This window comes from Danio rerio, chromosome 16, assembly GCF_052040795.2.
Source record: "Danio rerio strain M-AB ecotype USA chromosome 16, GRCz13ab, whole genome shotgun sequence".
NCBI classification, from domain to species: Eukaryota; Metazoa; Chordata; class Actinopteri; order Cypriniformes; family Danionidae; genus Danio; species Danio rerio.
This window is the reverse complement of record NC_141036.1, coordinates 58,362,501-58,378,130: the sequence shown is the minus strand read 5'-3', so window position 1 is coordinate 58,378,130 and position 15,630 is coordinate 58,362,501. Positions and strand designations below refer to the sequence as shown.

The window sequence follows — 15,630 nt, the reverse complement described above, 5'->3', positions numbered from 1 at the left end:
ACAACAATAATAATACAATACACTACAGTTTACTGTAGTAAAAACTAAATTATACTGCATTATTTATTACAGCTTATCAGTTCACTGTTGTTAATATATCACAGCATTCATTTAGAAATAATTGAAAACAAATGTCTGGTGTACACTTCATATGTAGTTTAAAAACGCAGTATTTACTATAAATTACTATAGTATTTTTCATGTGGAAACTTGCCTATTGTTGATTTTCAGTATATTTGTGTATGTAAACTATGTGTAAACTGTTAAATGTAAAATATTTTAATATATTATTATTGTTTACCTGTTGTTTACATGATACACACCAGAGTGCTCATCCTGTAACTGGGTCAAAACCACTTAAAGGGACAGTTCACCCAAACATAACAATCCTGTCCTGAATTGATGTTCATAATAATGACAGTACGGTGTTTCCAAACACTTCACTCTTGGTCAGCTGAGCTGCTTTTGTGTGCTGGGCATGCATCATTACCGATAGAAAACAGGAAGCAAACACAGAATAAATAAAATTAGATAAGTGTATGTAAACTACTCAATTTGGCACTTTGCTTTCACTGATGACTGCACACATGTAGATGTAATTTTTAGGGGTGGTTTGTTCCTTTAGGGGTGAGTGATTGTTTTTATCTGGGTGAACTGACCCTTATAGAGTTAGTGTACCTTTTTGGATGAACTGTCCCTTTAAGGGTGAGTAGATGTAATTTTTGGAGTTATTTGTCTCTTTAAGGGTAAGTAATTGTTTTTTTCTGGGTAAACTGCCCAGAAAGGGTGAATGAATTGTGATTTTTTTTTGGGGGGGGGGGGTAAACTGCCCCTTCAAGGGCAAATAAGTGTACATTTTTGGATGAACTGTTCCTTTAAAGATGAGTACATGTGAAATATTGGATGACCCTTTAAGGGTGGGTAAATGTCAACTTTTGGGTGAACTGTTCCTTTAAGGGTGAGGAAATGTCAACTTTTGGGTGAACTGTTCCTTTAAGGGTGGGTAAATGTCAACTTTTGGGTGAACTGTCCCTTTAAGGATGGGTAAATGTCAACTTTTGGGTGAACTGTACCTTTAAGGGTGAGTAAATGTCAACCTTTGGGTGAACTGTTTCTTTAAGGGGGGGTAAATGTAAACTTTTGGGTGAACTGTTCCTTTAAGGGTGAGTAAATGTCAACTTTTGGGTGAACTGTTCCTTTAAGGGTGGGTAAATGTCAACTTTTGGATTAACTGTTCCTTTAATGGTGGGTAAATGTCAACTTTTGGGTGAACTGTACCTTTAAGGGTGAGTAAATGTCAACCTTTGGGTGAACTGTTTCTTTAAGGGGGGGTAAATGTAAACTTTTGGGTGAACTGTTCCTTTAAGGGTGGGTAAATGTCAACTTTTGGGTGAACTGTTCCTTTAATGGTGAGTAAATGTCAACCTTTGGGTGAACTGTTCCTTTAAGGGTGGGTAAATGTCAACTTTTGGGTGAACTGTTCCTTTAAGGGTGGGTAAATGTCAACTTTTGGATTAACTGTTCCTTTAATGGTGGGTAAATGTCAACCTTTGGGTGAACTGTTCCTTTAAGGGTGGGTAAATGTCAACTTTTGGGTGAACTGTTCCTTTAAGGGTGAGTAAATGTCAACTTTTGGGTGAACTGTCCCTTTAAGGGTGGGTAAATGTCAACTTTTGGGTGAACTGTTCCTTTAAGGGTGAGTAAATGTCAACCTTTGGGTGAACTGTTCCTTTAAGGGTGAGGAAATGTCAACCTTTGGGTGAACTGTTTCTTTAAGGGCGGGTAAATGTCAACTTTTGGGTGAACTGTTCCTTTAAGGGTGGGTAAATGTCAACTTTCGGGTGAACTGTCCCTTTAAGGGCGGGTAAATGTCAACTTTTGGGTGAACTGTTCCTTTAAGGGTGGGTAAATGTCAACTTTTGGGTAACCTGTTCCTTTAAGGGTGGGTAAATGTCAACTTTCGGGTGAACTGTCCCTTTAAGGGCGGGTAAATGTCAACTTTTGGGTGAACTGTTCCTTTAAGGGTTAGTAAATGTCAACTTTTGGGTGAACTGTTCCTTTAAGGGTGGGTAAATGTCAACTTTTGGATGAACTGTTCCTTTAAGGGTTGGTAAATGTCAACTTTTGGGTGAACTGTCCCTTTTTGAGGTGTGGTTTGTCCCTTTAAGGGTGCATAATTGTTTTGTTCTGGGTGAACTGTTCCTTTAAGGTTGAGTAAATATGAATTATTGGATGAACTGTCCTTTTAAGGGTGAGTAGATGTAATTTTTTTTTGGGGGGGGGGGGGGAGATTTGTTCCCTTAAGGGTGAGTAATTGTTTTTTTCTGGGTAAACAGTCCCATTAAGGGTGTGTAAATGGTGATATATTTGGGTGAACTGTCCCTTTAAGGGTAAATAAGTGTAATTTTTTGGGGAAACTGACCCTTTAAGGGCGAGTAATGTGAACTGTTCCTTTAAGGGTGAGTAAATGTCAACCTTTGGGTGAACTGTTCCTTTAAGGGTGGGTAAATGTCAACTTTTGGGTGAACTGTTCCTTTAAGGATGAGTAAATGTCAACCTTTGGGTGAACTGTTCCTTTAAGGGTGGGTAAATGTCAACTTTTGGATTAACTGTCTCTTTAAGGGCGAGTAAATGTGAATTATTGGGGTGGTTTGTACTTTTAAGGGTGCCTAATTGTTTTGTTCTGGGTGAACTGTTCCTTTAAGGGTGAGTAAATATGAACTATTGGATAAACTGTCCTTTTAAGGGTGAGTAATTGTTTTTTCTGGGTGAACTGTCCTTTTAAGGGTGAGTAAATGGTGATTTTTTTGGGTGAACTGCCCCTTTAAAGGTAAATAAGTGTAATTTTTTAGTGAACTATCCCTTTAAAGGTGAGTAGATGTCGACTTTAGGATCATCTGTTCCTTTAAGGGTGAGTAAATGTGAAGTTTTGGGTGAACCGTTTTTTTAAGGGTGAGTAAATATGAATTATTGGATGAACTGTCCTTTTAAGGGTGAGTAGATGTAATTTTTGGGGTGTTTTGTCCCCTTAAGGGTGAGTAATTGTTTTTTTCTGGGTAAACAGTCCCATTAAGGGTGTGTAAATGGTGATATTTTTGGGTGAACTGCCCCTTTAAGGGTAAATAAGTGTAATTTTTGGGGTAAACTGTCCCTTTAAGGGCGAGTAATGTGAATGTTTGGGTAAACTGCCCTTTATAGGTGAATAAATATACATTTATGGGTGAACTGACCCTTTAAGGGTAAATAAATATGCATTATTTGGAGAAGTGTGAATGTTTGGGCGAACTGTCCCTTTAAAAGCAGGAATGCCCAGTCAGCAGGCCAGCCCAGGGAGGCACAGGCTTCTTTTTTTGCACAGGAGTCCCTCTTCCTGGCAGTGGGTGTCCCCCACCCTGAGTTCGAGGAAAAGCCCACAAAGGGATATGTTTATGGAGTTCAGTAGGTCTGGGGTGCATTGTTTGGGATACAATGCCGGGACTGACTGGAGCCAAACCCCCACATCAAAAAGCAGGGTGGGCTGCCCACTGACTGGCCGGCAGCCAGAGCTATAGGGACATGTCTGGGCACGCGTGCTCTAATCAGCCGCCCGCCTGCCGGACCGAGTGTCTGGGGAATCAGAAACACTGCTTGTTTAGTCTCTGGGGACGTCCAGGGTTCCAATGTGTCCCAAGCTTTTTGTTGCAACCTTCGCATCTATTTCCTTAGTTTCCTACAAATGCACCAGACATGCAACTTGGGAAACACAAAAGCATAATGAGGTGATCGAGAAAGTATTTCCAAAATATAGTAGGTCCTCTGGGGGGCTTCAGTCAAAACAATATTGCTGGAATGGCTCCAAATATGTGGCCATTATTTACTAGCACTCTTTCCAAGCACACCGCTCTGATGTGTATTCTCCTGTGCAACACAAAGGCAGATATTTGAGCATTCTTATGTTTCTAAATAAGTGTCATTATAACTTCTTCATAGTCATATGAGTTTTGAGGAATAGACTATATTTAAACCTGTCGGCTCTTTAAATTCGGCTGCATTTTTTGCGAATTTAAAATGTCATTTAGGGCAGTGGACAATAATTTCCAAAAATCTGATGAATTTTATTAAACCGTCTGTGCTGTTGGGTCATTTTCATCCACTCTGGGCTGATATTGAGTCTTAATTTGGCCTCAACATTCGCTGTGTTTCAGCAAATGAAAGGGTTTTTAATAACAAATTTTATTTTGACACATATTTTGGGAAAATGCACTGTACATAAAAACAAAATGACACAACGATACACTCTGGTCAAACTTACTACACAATCTTTATGTTTGGGGCTGTTTTTGCCCCATTGACTTCCATTATAATTACATTGTTTGATTGCAAAGCCATGACAGCATATAATCATGCATTCTTAATTGTTGCTGGTTTTTCCTGTTGGCAAGAGGTTACACTTTTCACTTTTACTGTTGATCATCAGTTGAAGTGGAAAAAAAAAGCTTAAATTCTGGCTTTTATATGGGGTACACTGTGCGTGAGAGAGAGAGACCTTTGCTCAATTACCTTGATATGTCGGAGAAAATCAAAATTAGCAGCTCCTCTAAGAACACTCTAAGTAAACACAGTGAGTTCTGCACACACACACACAATGAACTGCTGCCAACTGATGACCAACAGTACACACAATGATACTGTCCCTCTTCCCAAAAGGGAAAACCAGCAACAATCCAGAATGCATGATTATATGCTGTCATGGCTTTGCAATCAAAAAATGTGAGTGTGTGTGTGTGTGTGTGTGTATATATATATATATATATATATATATATATATATATATATATATATATATATATATATATATATATATATATTAGCGCTGTCAAAATTAGTGCGTTTTGGCATTTTTTTGCAGTCCACTTAGAATCCAACATGGAAATCAATGTTTTCTTTATTGGCATTGATTGTTTTGAAATGTAAATGTTATTAACATGCCTGTGTTTTAATTTCTGTAATAAATATGGCTGTCTAGCCAGGATCTTGATGGTTTATTGTGGGTATGTTGTTTACATGAAGAAATCTGTGTTACAAGTTAAACAAAAATTCTCATAAACAATTATATTTTGAATTTTAATTCTAATAAACAATTATATTTTGAATTTAAATAGTTTTTGTCTTGCGTTTACATTAATTTTACATTTGAATAGGCAAAATTACAAGTTTCAATATTTTAAATGCGATTAATCGCGATTACTTTTTAAAAAAGGTGCGATTAATTAGTAATTTTTTTTAATCGATTTACAGCACTAATATATATATATATATATATATATATATATATATATATATATATATATATATATATATATATATATATATATATATATATATATATATAACCAAAGGGTAGTCAATTTGAACAATACAAAAGGGTTAAACCATTATAATGACCATATTTTATCCAATATCTACAGAAGATAAAAAAGTAGTTAATAGTTACAAAAAAACAACGACATGCAAATTAAAAACAATCAGCCTTTAAATTTTTTCCTTTTGATTGAAACCTCTGGAGTGATCATCACGTTAGATTAACAGCACAGCAGTAGCGTCATTTGGGACTTTCCAAGTATTTGGAAATTTACATCGATAGGTCACTAACATGGGACACTCACTTAAATTGGATTTGTGAAAGCTTCACCGAAGACTTTATTTTGACCACAGAGAGTCAGGACCTCAGTTTAACGTCTCATCTGAAAGAAGGCGCCCACTGACAGTATGGTGTCCCCTTCACTTTTACTGGGGCATTATGACCAGGCTCAGCCCTGCTTAGCTTCAGTGAGTAACCGGTCTCAGGCTGCAGGGTGATATGGCTGTCGCAGATGACCAATCCACTTGAGGGTGCTGTCTATTTTTTTGCAAGTCTGAAATATGTTACTTTGTACATTATGGTGTACGTTTCAGATTTACATCCTTCTTGTTCACATCCAGGAGAAGACAGCAGATCAACTAGCAAACCACTAACCTAAACCCTTTGCTGAACCCAACCAATAGTGTTTTCAGAAGCAGACGAAAGAGTGCACTGCGACCACAATTACAACGCTGTACAAAGTGAACTACAATCAAACTGACCATGCCAGAAAAGTTGTCCATATAGAGGTAAATAGGAGATGCAAACATATGTGTTACAAATCATAGACAGCGTTGAGTTGTTTTGTGGTGTTTATTTGGTGTTGTTCAAAAAACTGCATGAAAATAATCCTTAATTGATCGATAATGTCACAGTAACTATCGTTAGTGTGAAAAGGAACAAAGGTTGTTGTCATCATACTGCCCCCTAGTGTTCATTATAGCTAAAAAACTGCAGTCAAACGTATGTTGAAGTGTTTTTGTGGTTTCAGGTTTTGTGTAAATCATGTTTTTCCAATGAGCCTGTGTTGCAAAATAAAACTATTTGCTGTAGTTCTTAAATCCACCATTCTTTGCATTCAGATCTATTAGAGTTTACAAGCGGAAATGACGAGTTAATATCTAAACAACAGTGTTCCCTGTGTCAAGGTTGAATATTTATTGAAACGAGGGTCAAGGAAAAGGCTGAGTTCACTTGGGTTGTGTGTAATGGGTGGAGAGATGAAAAGTGGCAGATAGTGACGGAAAACAAAAGATAAGCTCTATTGTTTTTGTTTTAAAATCAGTTGTCCTGTACGGCAGTGACCCTCATTTGTTTTTAACACTTGAACATGTGGTCAAACTGTTTAAATGAAGCTATGCAAGAAGCAAATTCGATTTATTGGTGACACTTTACAATGAGGTTTCATTACGAACATAACAAAACCGTAAACACATGCATCTATTACAGCTTTTATTCATCTTTCACTCTTAGTTTATGTCAACTCACGGTGCATTAATTAATGTCCACAAGCACAACTTTGGTTTTTAAAGGTTCACGAAACACCAGAACACATCAACACATTGTCCCATCAGATTATCTGACATACTTCAGTTTATTGGCGAGTTCCTTTGCTTGTATTGTGTTTGAGGCAGCAGTGAGCCATTAAAGGGCACCTATTACGCAAAAATCACTTCTATAAGGGGTTTAAACACAGTTGTGTGGCAGGAGTGTGTGAATATAACCAGCTTCTAATGGTAAATATTTATTAATCCTATTTGTTTATAATCACACTTGATCAAAACAGTCTGCAGAAACACTTTGATTGACATTCTCCCCTTGTACGTGTCATCAGAGGGGGAAAGCCCCGCCCACTAGTGACCATCTCTCCCTCATTAGCATAAAACATTAGTTTAGTTTTTAAATCTGCCACTATGCTGACACACAGGCATTTATAGCCCCGCCCTCTTTTGAAAAAGAGCACAATCTCATTTGAATTTAAAGCGACAGTCACCAAAACAACACAACTAGAATCAAAACTTAAAAGGGGTCAGTTTCAGATAGTTATAAAACATTATCTGTGTGATATTTAGAACTGAAACTTCACACACAAACACACACACTTACTTTAAACCTTGTGAAATTGGGCATAGGTCTCCTATAAAGCTCATGGGAATAGCGTTTCTCAATAGCAGTACAGGGTGTTATTGCATATGGCAGTCCAAACCACATGTCCTTCCTTCAACGAGCACACAGAAGCAGATCACCATTATGCACAGAACAATGCTTATCAAACACTCAGAGCTGCTTTAGATGTTATGTTAGATTAGATGCCTTACGCTCATTTATAGTCCAGAGGAGCCGCACAAAACTCGGAACTGCTTTTGTGAGCTTTAGAAGAGAAGGTTTCAGTGCTGACGAGTGTAACACTGACGTGAGTAAAACAAACACAGCTATTGTGAAGCGCCATTGGCTCATTTGACATTCTGATGAAACTATTTTTGGTAAAGGACTCAGCAGTCGGAGAAAAGAGAACTAGCAATTGAGGAATTTGTGTCTTGGGACAGGAGAGGTTTGAGTGTCTCGATGTAAAATGTTGTTAGTAAAGCTGCTTGTGTTGTATGTTGGAAATGCACATTTTCATAAGGTGTATCTGATAATGCAATATAATAATGTTCTGCACTTTAAAATGATGCAATAATTTATTTTTATTTCAGAATTGTACATTTTATACAATTACTTGTAAATTCATTGTGATTTTTTCCTCACTGCATATATACACTGACTGGCCACTTTATTAGGTACACCTGTCCTACTGCTCGTTGACACAGATATCTAATCAGCCAATGACATGGCAGCAACTTAATGCATTTAGGCATGTAGACATGATCAAGACGATCTGCTGCAGTTCAAAGCGAGCATCGGGATGGGGAAGAAAGGAGGGGATTTAAGTGACTTTGAACGTGGCATGGTTGTTGGTTCAGAAACTGCTGATCTACTGGGATTTTCACACACAACCATCTCCAGAGTTTACAGAGAATGGTCTGAAAAGGAGCAAATATCCAGTGAGCGGCAGTTCTGTGGACGCAAATGCCTTGCTGATGCCAGAGGTCAGAGGAGAATGGCCAGACTGGTTCCAGCTGATAGAAAGGCATCAGTAACTCAAATAAGCACTCGTTACAACCGAGCTCTGCAGAAGAGCATCTCTGAACACACAACACGTCCAACCTTGAGGCGGATGGGCTACAGCAGCAGAAGAGCACACCGGGTGCCGCTCCTGTCAGCTAAGAACAGGAAACTGAGGCTACAATTCACACAGACTCACCAAAACTGGACAATAGAAGATTGGAGAAGCGTTGCCTGCTCTGATGAGTCTCTATTTCTGCTGACACATTCGGATGGTTGGGTCAGAATTTGGCCTCAACAACATGAAAGCATGGATCCATCCTGCCTTGTATCAACAGTTCAGGCTGGTGGTGGTGGTGTAATGGTGTGGGGGAGATTTTCTTGCCACACTTTGGGCCCAGTAGTACCAATTGAGCTTCAACGCCACAGCCTACCTGAGTATTGTTGCTGACCATGTCCATCCCTTTATGAGCACAGTGTCTCCATCTTCTGATGCCTACTTTCAGCAGAATAACACACCATGCCATTAAGAACGAATCATCTCAGACTGGTTTCTTAAACATGACAATGAGTTCACTGTACTCAAATGGCCTCCACAGTCACAAGAGCTCAATCCAATAGAGCACATTTAGGATGTGGTGGAAGGTGAGATTGGCATCATGGATGTGCAGCCGACAAATCAGCAGCATTTGTGTGATGCTATCATGTCAATATGGAGCAAAACCTCTGAGGAATATGTCCAGTAGCTTGTAGAATCTGTCACGAAGGATTAAGGCAGTTCTGAAGGCAAAAGGGTGTCCAACCCGGTACTAGTATGGTGTATAGTATTATATATACATATTATTAATTTTATTAGTTACTCACTTACAGTATGTGTGATGCCCTAGCAACACAAAAAACAACATATAAAACAAAACAAAAAACAGATTTCATTAATTATTTCAGTAATGCTGATTGTTGTTTGATTTTCCAGTCTGATCTGCTCCTGACAGAATTCTTCACTCATTCATTCATTTTCCTCAGCTTAGTCTCTTTATTAATCTGGGGTTGCCACAGCAGAATGAACTGCCAACTCATCCAGCAAATGTTTCATGCAGCTGATGCCCTTCCAGCCGCAAAAATTCTGGAGGGACTGATAAAGTCAGCATCTTCATAATTAGTCGTCAGAATCAAAAAGAGCTTTATTGCCAGGTATGTTCACACATACGAGGAATTTGTTTTCGTGGCGGAGCTTCTACAGTGCAACAGAATTAGTCATTAACTTTATCTTAGAGAATGTGGTGAATCAGCTGAACTGAGTAAATATCTGACCATGAAAACCACAAGCAGGAAAGAGAAAGAGAGAGATTTGATTTTACAAATAATTTTATTAACAAGCAATTATTTAACAATTGATTTACAGCTCAAATTAATTCACTTATAAAATACAGCTCTTTATTAATGACAGAACACAACCCATCATCACAACACCATTCAATTTTAAACACATTAATTGCCTTCATCATTTTATAGTAATTAAAATCAACAATAATTCTTGATTTTACTAGGTTTTTAAAAACTACTACAATGTTTTTACCATTCCTCTTTTCTATTTCATTTTTTCTTGCAATATAAATAGCTGATTTTGCTTGACCAAAGATAAAATTCAATATTTGACATTTATATTTGTGTTGTCTTTTGTATTTAAAACCTAATATAGAACATTGTTTCATAAATAAAAAGCCAAGTAAAGAAACTGAAGCATTTAAAGGATCAAACAGAGGAGCAAGTCTTTTACAATACATAAAACAGTGAAAAACTGTTTCCCTTTCTAAACAAAAATGGATATTGATCACTTACACTAGAATTTATTTTAGTCACAAATGCATTAACAGCTATAGCACCATGTAAAATTCTCCACTGAAAATCCCCCGACCTTTTATTCAATGGTGGTTTATACAATATTCTCCATTCTGGTTTTTCTTCTTCTGCTAAACACACAGAGAGAGAGAGAGAGAGAGAGAGAGAGGGAGAGAGAGAGAGAGAGAGAGAAAGAGAGAGAGAGAGAGAGAGAGACACTCCTCCCTCTATAAACTGTAGATGTTAGGATTGGTTTCATCAGACACAGAAGCAGCAGCTCGTCTGTTTAGAGGACCTACTGTCTGTCCAGATATAATCAAACAGTGCAATCATTTATTTACAATGTTTGATCCAGAATTACATTATAAAAGTGCAAAATGGACAATGTTCTGACAGGAGCTTTGTAGCCGAGATGATGAAGGCTCTTTGGGGATTCAGGTAAGTGATGAATATCTATCTATCTATCTATCTATCTATCTATCTATCTATCTATCTATCTATCTATCTATCTATCTATCTATCTATCTATCTATCTATCTATCTATCTATCTATCTATCTATCTATCTATCTATCTATCTATCTATCTCTATCTATCTATCTATCTATCTATCTATCTATCTATCTATCTCTATCTATCTATCTATCTATCAATCTATCTATCTATCTATCTATCTATCTATCTATCTATCTATCACCTTTCAATCTCTGTCTGTCTGTCTATCTATCTTTCTTTCTATGGTATATAAAGAATTTTTCATTTGATGCATGCTTTAAAATATTTTTTAGGATTTTCTTTGACACTGTTGACACAATTTAATTTCATCAACAAACATTTATGCAATAATTATATAAATGTATATTCTCATTTACTAGTATTTCTGTATTACTGTTTTTCTTAGTGACTTTGGTGCATTTCTCACAACACTATTTACATTTGCACAACAGTTCATGCATTTCTCAATACGATTACAGTTTTTCTCGATTGCTTTGATGTCAACTGAAACTCCACATTTTCAAAACAGTAAACACACAGGCCTAAACAGCGGCACTCATGGTCAAAATGACACATTTTGCTCGCAAAAGGCACATATCGTGCCAAAACATTTCAAATATAAAACAAAAGCTAGTTTTACCTTCAAACAACACAACTTGCAAACAAGTATATGAGCTCTTTCAATTAATCATTACACAATGGACAACAAAATACAGAACTCAGTGCACCGCCATTGCTTGCCATTGTAGCTTATTGCCAATGGCATTTGTTGTCTTTCTATTTGGGCTGTCAAATTTGTCTTTTTGCAAAGAATTGGATCCAGAATAAGAAATGCTCTGATTAAATTTATATTGAATTCATCACATTTTTCAAACTGTGGCTGAAAACTGAAATACTGTATGTATATATATATATATATATATATATATATATATATATATATATATATATATATATATATATATATATATATATATATATATATATATATATATATAAACAGACAAAAGTAATAAAATACTGTAAATATTAGAGAAAACACATGTAAACTAATATACAGTCAAATCTATTGGGAGTATAGGACATATTGACCTCCTCCATCAATGCTGGCACAGAACAACACAAACCTGCCACTGTTTTTATAAGGTTTGCAGACTGATTGCTAATTGAAGATTTGTCTGAAGGAGTGTCAAAACGTTGCTAGTTTGTAATAGTTAGGAATAGATGGTTTCTGTTTGGTTACCATAACTAAAACAATGGAGTTTGGACTGCTTGAATGACATCCGTGTTAACTGTTTTGAAAAATGGTGAGGAAAATGTGTCCAACCATTGAGAAAGGGTTTACACAATTGCAAGACCTGTCTTCTGCTCTGCTGGGATAGTGATAAATGAAGAGGAACCTAGTTTCTTTAACCAGCTCAAAGCAAACAAGAAAAACTGTAGATTAGTACAAACTGCAAAAGCGTGTCACTTTCTCAAAATGGAGAGCTCATTCCTCAAAAGCAAGACTGACGTCAATGAAACTGTCAGAGTCATCAAGATGAACACTCCTGACACCATTGTTTACAAACAAGATAGTCTATAGGCTTAGTCATGTTTTCATTATGACATTTTACCCTGTACGTTTATTCCAAGGCAAAAAATATCTGATTTTAGTGACACTTCCTGAAAATGCTCAAGACAGCACTATATACTATTTACACAGCCATTTGAAAACTACAGTAAAGTTAGATATCACTGCATTTAGTGAGCTATCTGAGCACAACACACTGAAAATGTATGTTTCACATGTTTACTGCATTTGCTTTTTACATTTCTAATTTATTCACAGCATTGTGCAAAAGAATAAACACCCCCTTATTTACAACAAACATAAACTTCCTCTAGATAGAGCTGTGCACAACTGTATACTATATTGCAGTACATATTGGAACTGAACCTACAACACATATAGGTCTGTGAATCATTCAGGAAATTGATCAGTTTAGTAGACATTTTTAGGGGGAAAAGATTTAAACATTTTTTATAAAAATAGCTTGACAGATTTTGACAACTAGTTCAACATTTCTGTATGTAATGACTCCAGTAATGAAATAAGGACTGTTAGTTTTATATGAAATGATTATTCAGCATTTACAAGTTTAATTAATTATGACTGACAATAACACAAGCAGATGATAATGTTATAAATAGCAGAGAGTTGTACGAAAGCAATTGCTGCATGTCCAAAAGCATCTGCAATGTGTTGGAAGGAATGAGAAACTGCTACTATGATGTGCACAAATGACAAAATGCATTAACTGTTGTGCAAATGTAAATAGTGTTGTGAGAAATGCACCAAAGCCACTGAGAAAAACTGTAAGCTGCTTTGACACAATCAATATCATAATAGCCCTATATATATATAAACATGAATTGAATTGAATATAGTCTATGTTTAATGTTAAAATTGCAAATGCTAGCACTTTTATCCAATTTATACGATAATTAAAACATTTCTAATGTAAAGGGGATAAAAACACTATTAAAAGTGGGAGATGTCTTTTAGAATCCAACTGTTAAATCAAAAATAACTATATCTTTCGACATATAGATATGTAATTGTGTTATTGGATGCTTGTAAGTGGCTGACTGTATAGTATAAGCTGCTCCTGTATTTTCCTGGCTGAAAACTAACAATAGTTAAGTAACACAAGATACAAAATTCCTGCTTTAAGTCTAAGAGAGCCTTGCTAACTACTGTACTATCTACATTCACTTTATCAAATTATTTAAACAAAGCCCCGCCCTTTCACGTTATAATTCAAGAATTAGCCCCTCCTCTCACGCGCTCATAGTATTCAAACAGGAGCTCCACCCAAAACCCCGCCCATTTATAAGCATCCCTGTTTAGAATTACTATAATATCCCCGCCTCCCCATTCCCTTCACCACTTCATTTAAATTATCACCACGCCCCTTTCACCCTTCATCACAACCGCCACCCTTCAGCAGCTTCAGCTAAACGCCTTCAACCGTTCATACGGTCCGCCGCTCACCGGATTACACCAATATATGGCTCAAAGTACCTCTGTTATCTCTTACATCGGTGCTCGTGTTACTTTGTAAAAATTCCGCCGAAAAAGAGTAGACGGTTTCCCTCAGATGCTCGCGATTTCTCCCGTGTAAGTAGCTCTGGGTTTCCTAAGCAAGCAAGCTAACATGTGTTAGCAGCATCTGTGTACATTTGGAATATGACGGGCGAAGCTGTTTACATCGAACTGCGCTGTTTTATTTGGGATTAACCTCAATTTATGTTGTGAAAAGAAAATAGTGAATTAATCTAACATTATTATGTGTAACGTTATCTGTCGTCTGGCTAAGTGGCGGTTAGCAATGAATTAGCCTGTAGATATTGAAACATTATCGCCGATATCTTGTAGGGAGAATGACGTAACGTATAACGTTAAACCATAATGTTGTTGTTGTTGCTTTAATAAGTTAAAGAGGTCTCGTTAGAAAATTATATGAGCGACCTAATGTAATATATAGATGATAAAGCCTTAAGAAATTGGCGCCTCATTTATTTCCGTCTGCGTTAAACTCATATTTGACTTGTGTTTATATTATTGATTTAAATGCTGAAGATAGAGATGGCAAAATTCTAATGTTACCCGATTATAAAAAACATTTGACAATATTTTCTCCACAAATACATCTTATAAACATCAGTACACGTTTTACTCCTGTCAAAATGTACCTATTTTGTTGAGATGAAAAATTGTTGTTGCATTTTACCATTTCATATATTGTTACCGTTTTAGAGAATTTTATTCACCAGAAACGCGAAATAATATAATCACATAGATATATATTAGGGCTGCACGATATTGGAAAATGTTGATATAATATATTGCAATGTAATTTCACCACATGACTTGAATAACTCTTTTTTGCAAAGACTTTAGATTGATTGGGATGATTTTAATGAAAAGTAACATTTTTATGTAATTTATTATATACATAATATAAACTAAATGCACAGTTATAAATAAACACAATCGAGCAAATATTAAAGTAAAATAAACCATGATTTTATTGACAGTATTGAGTATAAATACAGATTTGAATAATCAAGTGTAAATTAACAATGCTTAGTGTTTATTATAAAAATTGTTCAATAATATTTATTAAACTTCTTCATGCTCTATTAAAAAGTTTTATTTATTCATTCATTAATTTTCTTATCGGTTAAACTTAAAATGCTTACATAGTCACAGGCCTTAAAAACACATGCTGATGATTAACTTTCACTCTATTATGCTGAAATTCTTCCTTAGTCACCAGAATATCGGGTGTTTTAACCTTCGGTTTCTGGTAATCTATAATCCTTACTCAACATTGCGTACTTTGTGATGTGACTATTGCGAACAAATTTTCCATAATTTACAGGAATTCACTTAGTTGTGATTCAATGTAACAGTGGTTCATGTGTTAAAAATCCTGTCAAACGTGTTAAGAACAATGTAATGACGTTTTCAGACTCTATTTAAGTATCACGCTGAACTCCTAGATAATTAATTGTGGTTTTCGAAATCTTTATCTTTCACCCCATCTTTAAAAAAAAAAAAATAGTTTTGACCCATTTGACTAATTGTTTTTCTTTATTTGTTATTAATCTAATCTAATTTAGTATAATCACTTATTCAGTTCGATGCATCTTTATTTCTACAGCGCTTTATTTCTACAGATTGTGTCAAAGCAGCTTCACATAAAAGTTCTAGTAAATTAAAACTGTTTCAGTCTAGTTTTTAGAGTTGAAGTTCAGTTTAGT

General features: G+C 36.0%; 1 protein-coding gene across 4 annotated transcripts in view; it reads left to right on the top strand.

Moving 5' to 3' along the window:
* Nucleotides 1-10,584: 10,584 nt before the first annotated feature.
* Nucleotides 10,585-15,630, top strand: part of azin1a (antizyme inhibitor 1a) — a 31,005-nt gene continuing 25,959 nt past the window's right edge. For 2 of the 4 annotated variants that reach the window (XR_015510454.1, XM_087285721.1), the window contains exon 1: nt 10,585-10,762. The gene's annotated coding sequence lies outside the window, so the exon portion shown is untranslated. Of the gene's footprint in view, nt 10,763-13,773; nt 13,982-15,630 lie in introns of those variants that run through there. The other 2 variants (NM_001017568.3, XR_015510455.1) reach the window with 2 other exon arrangements.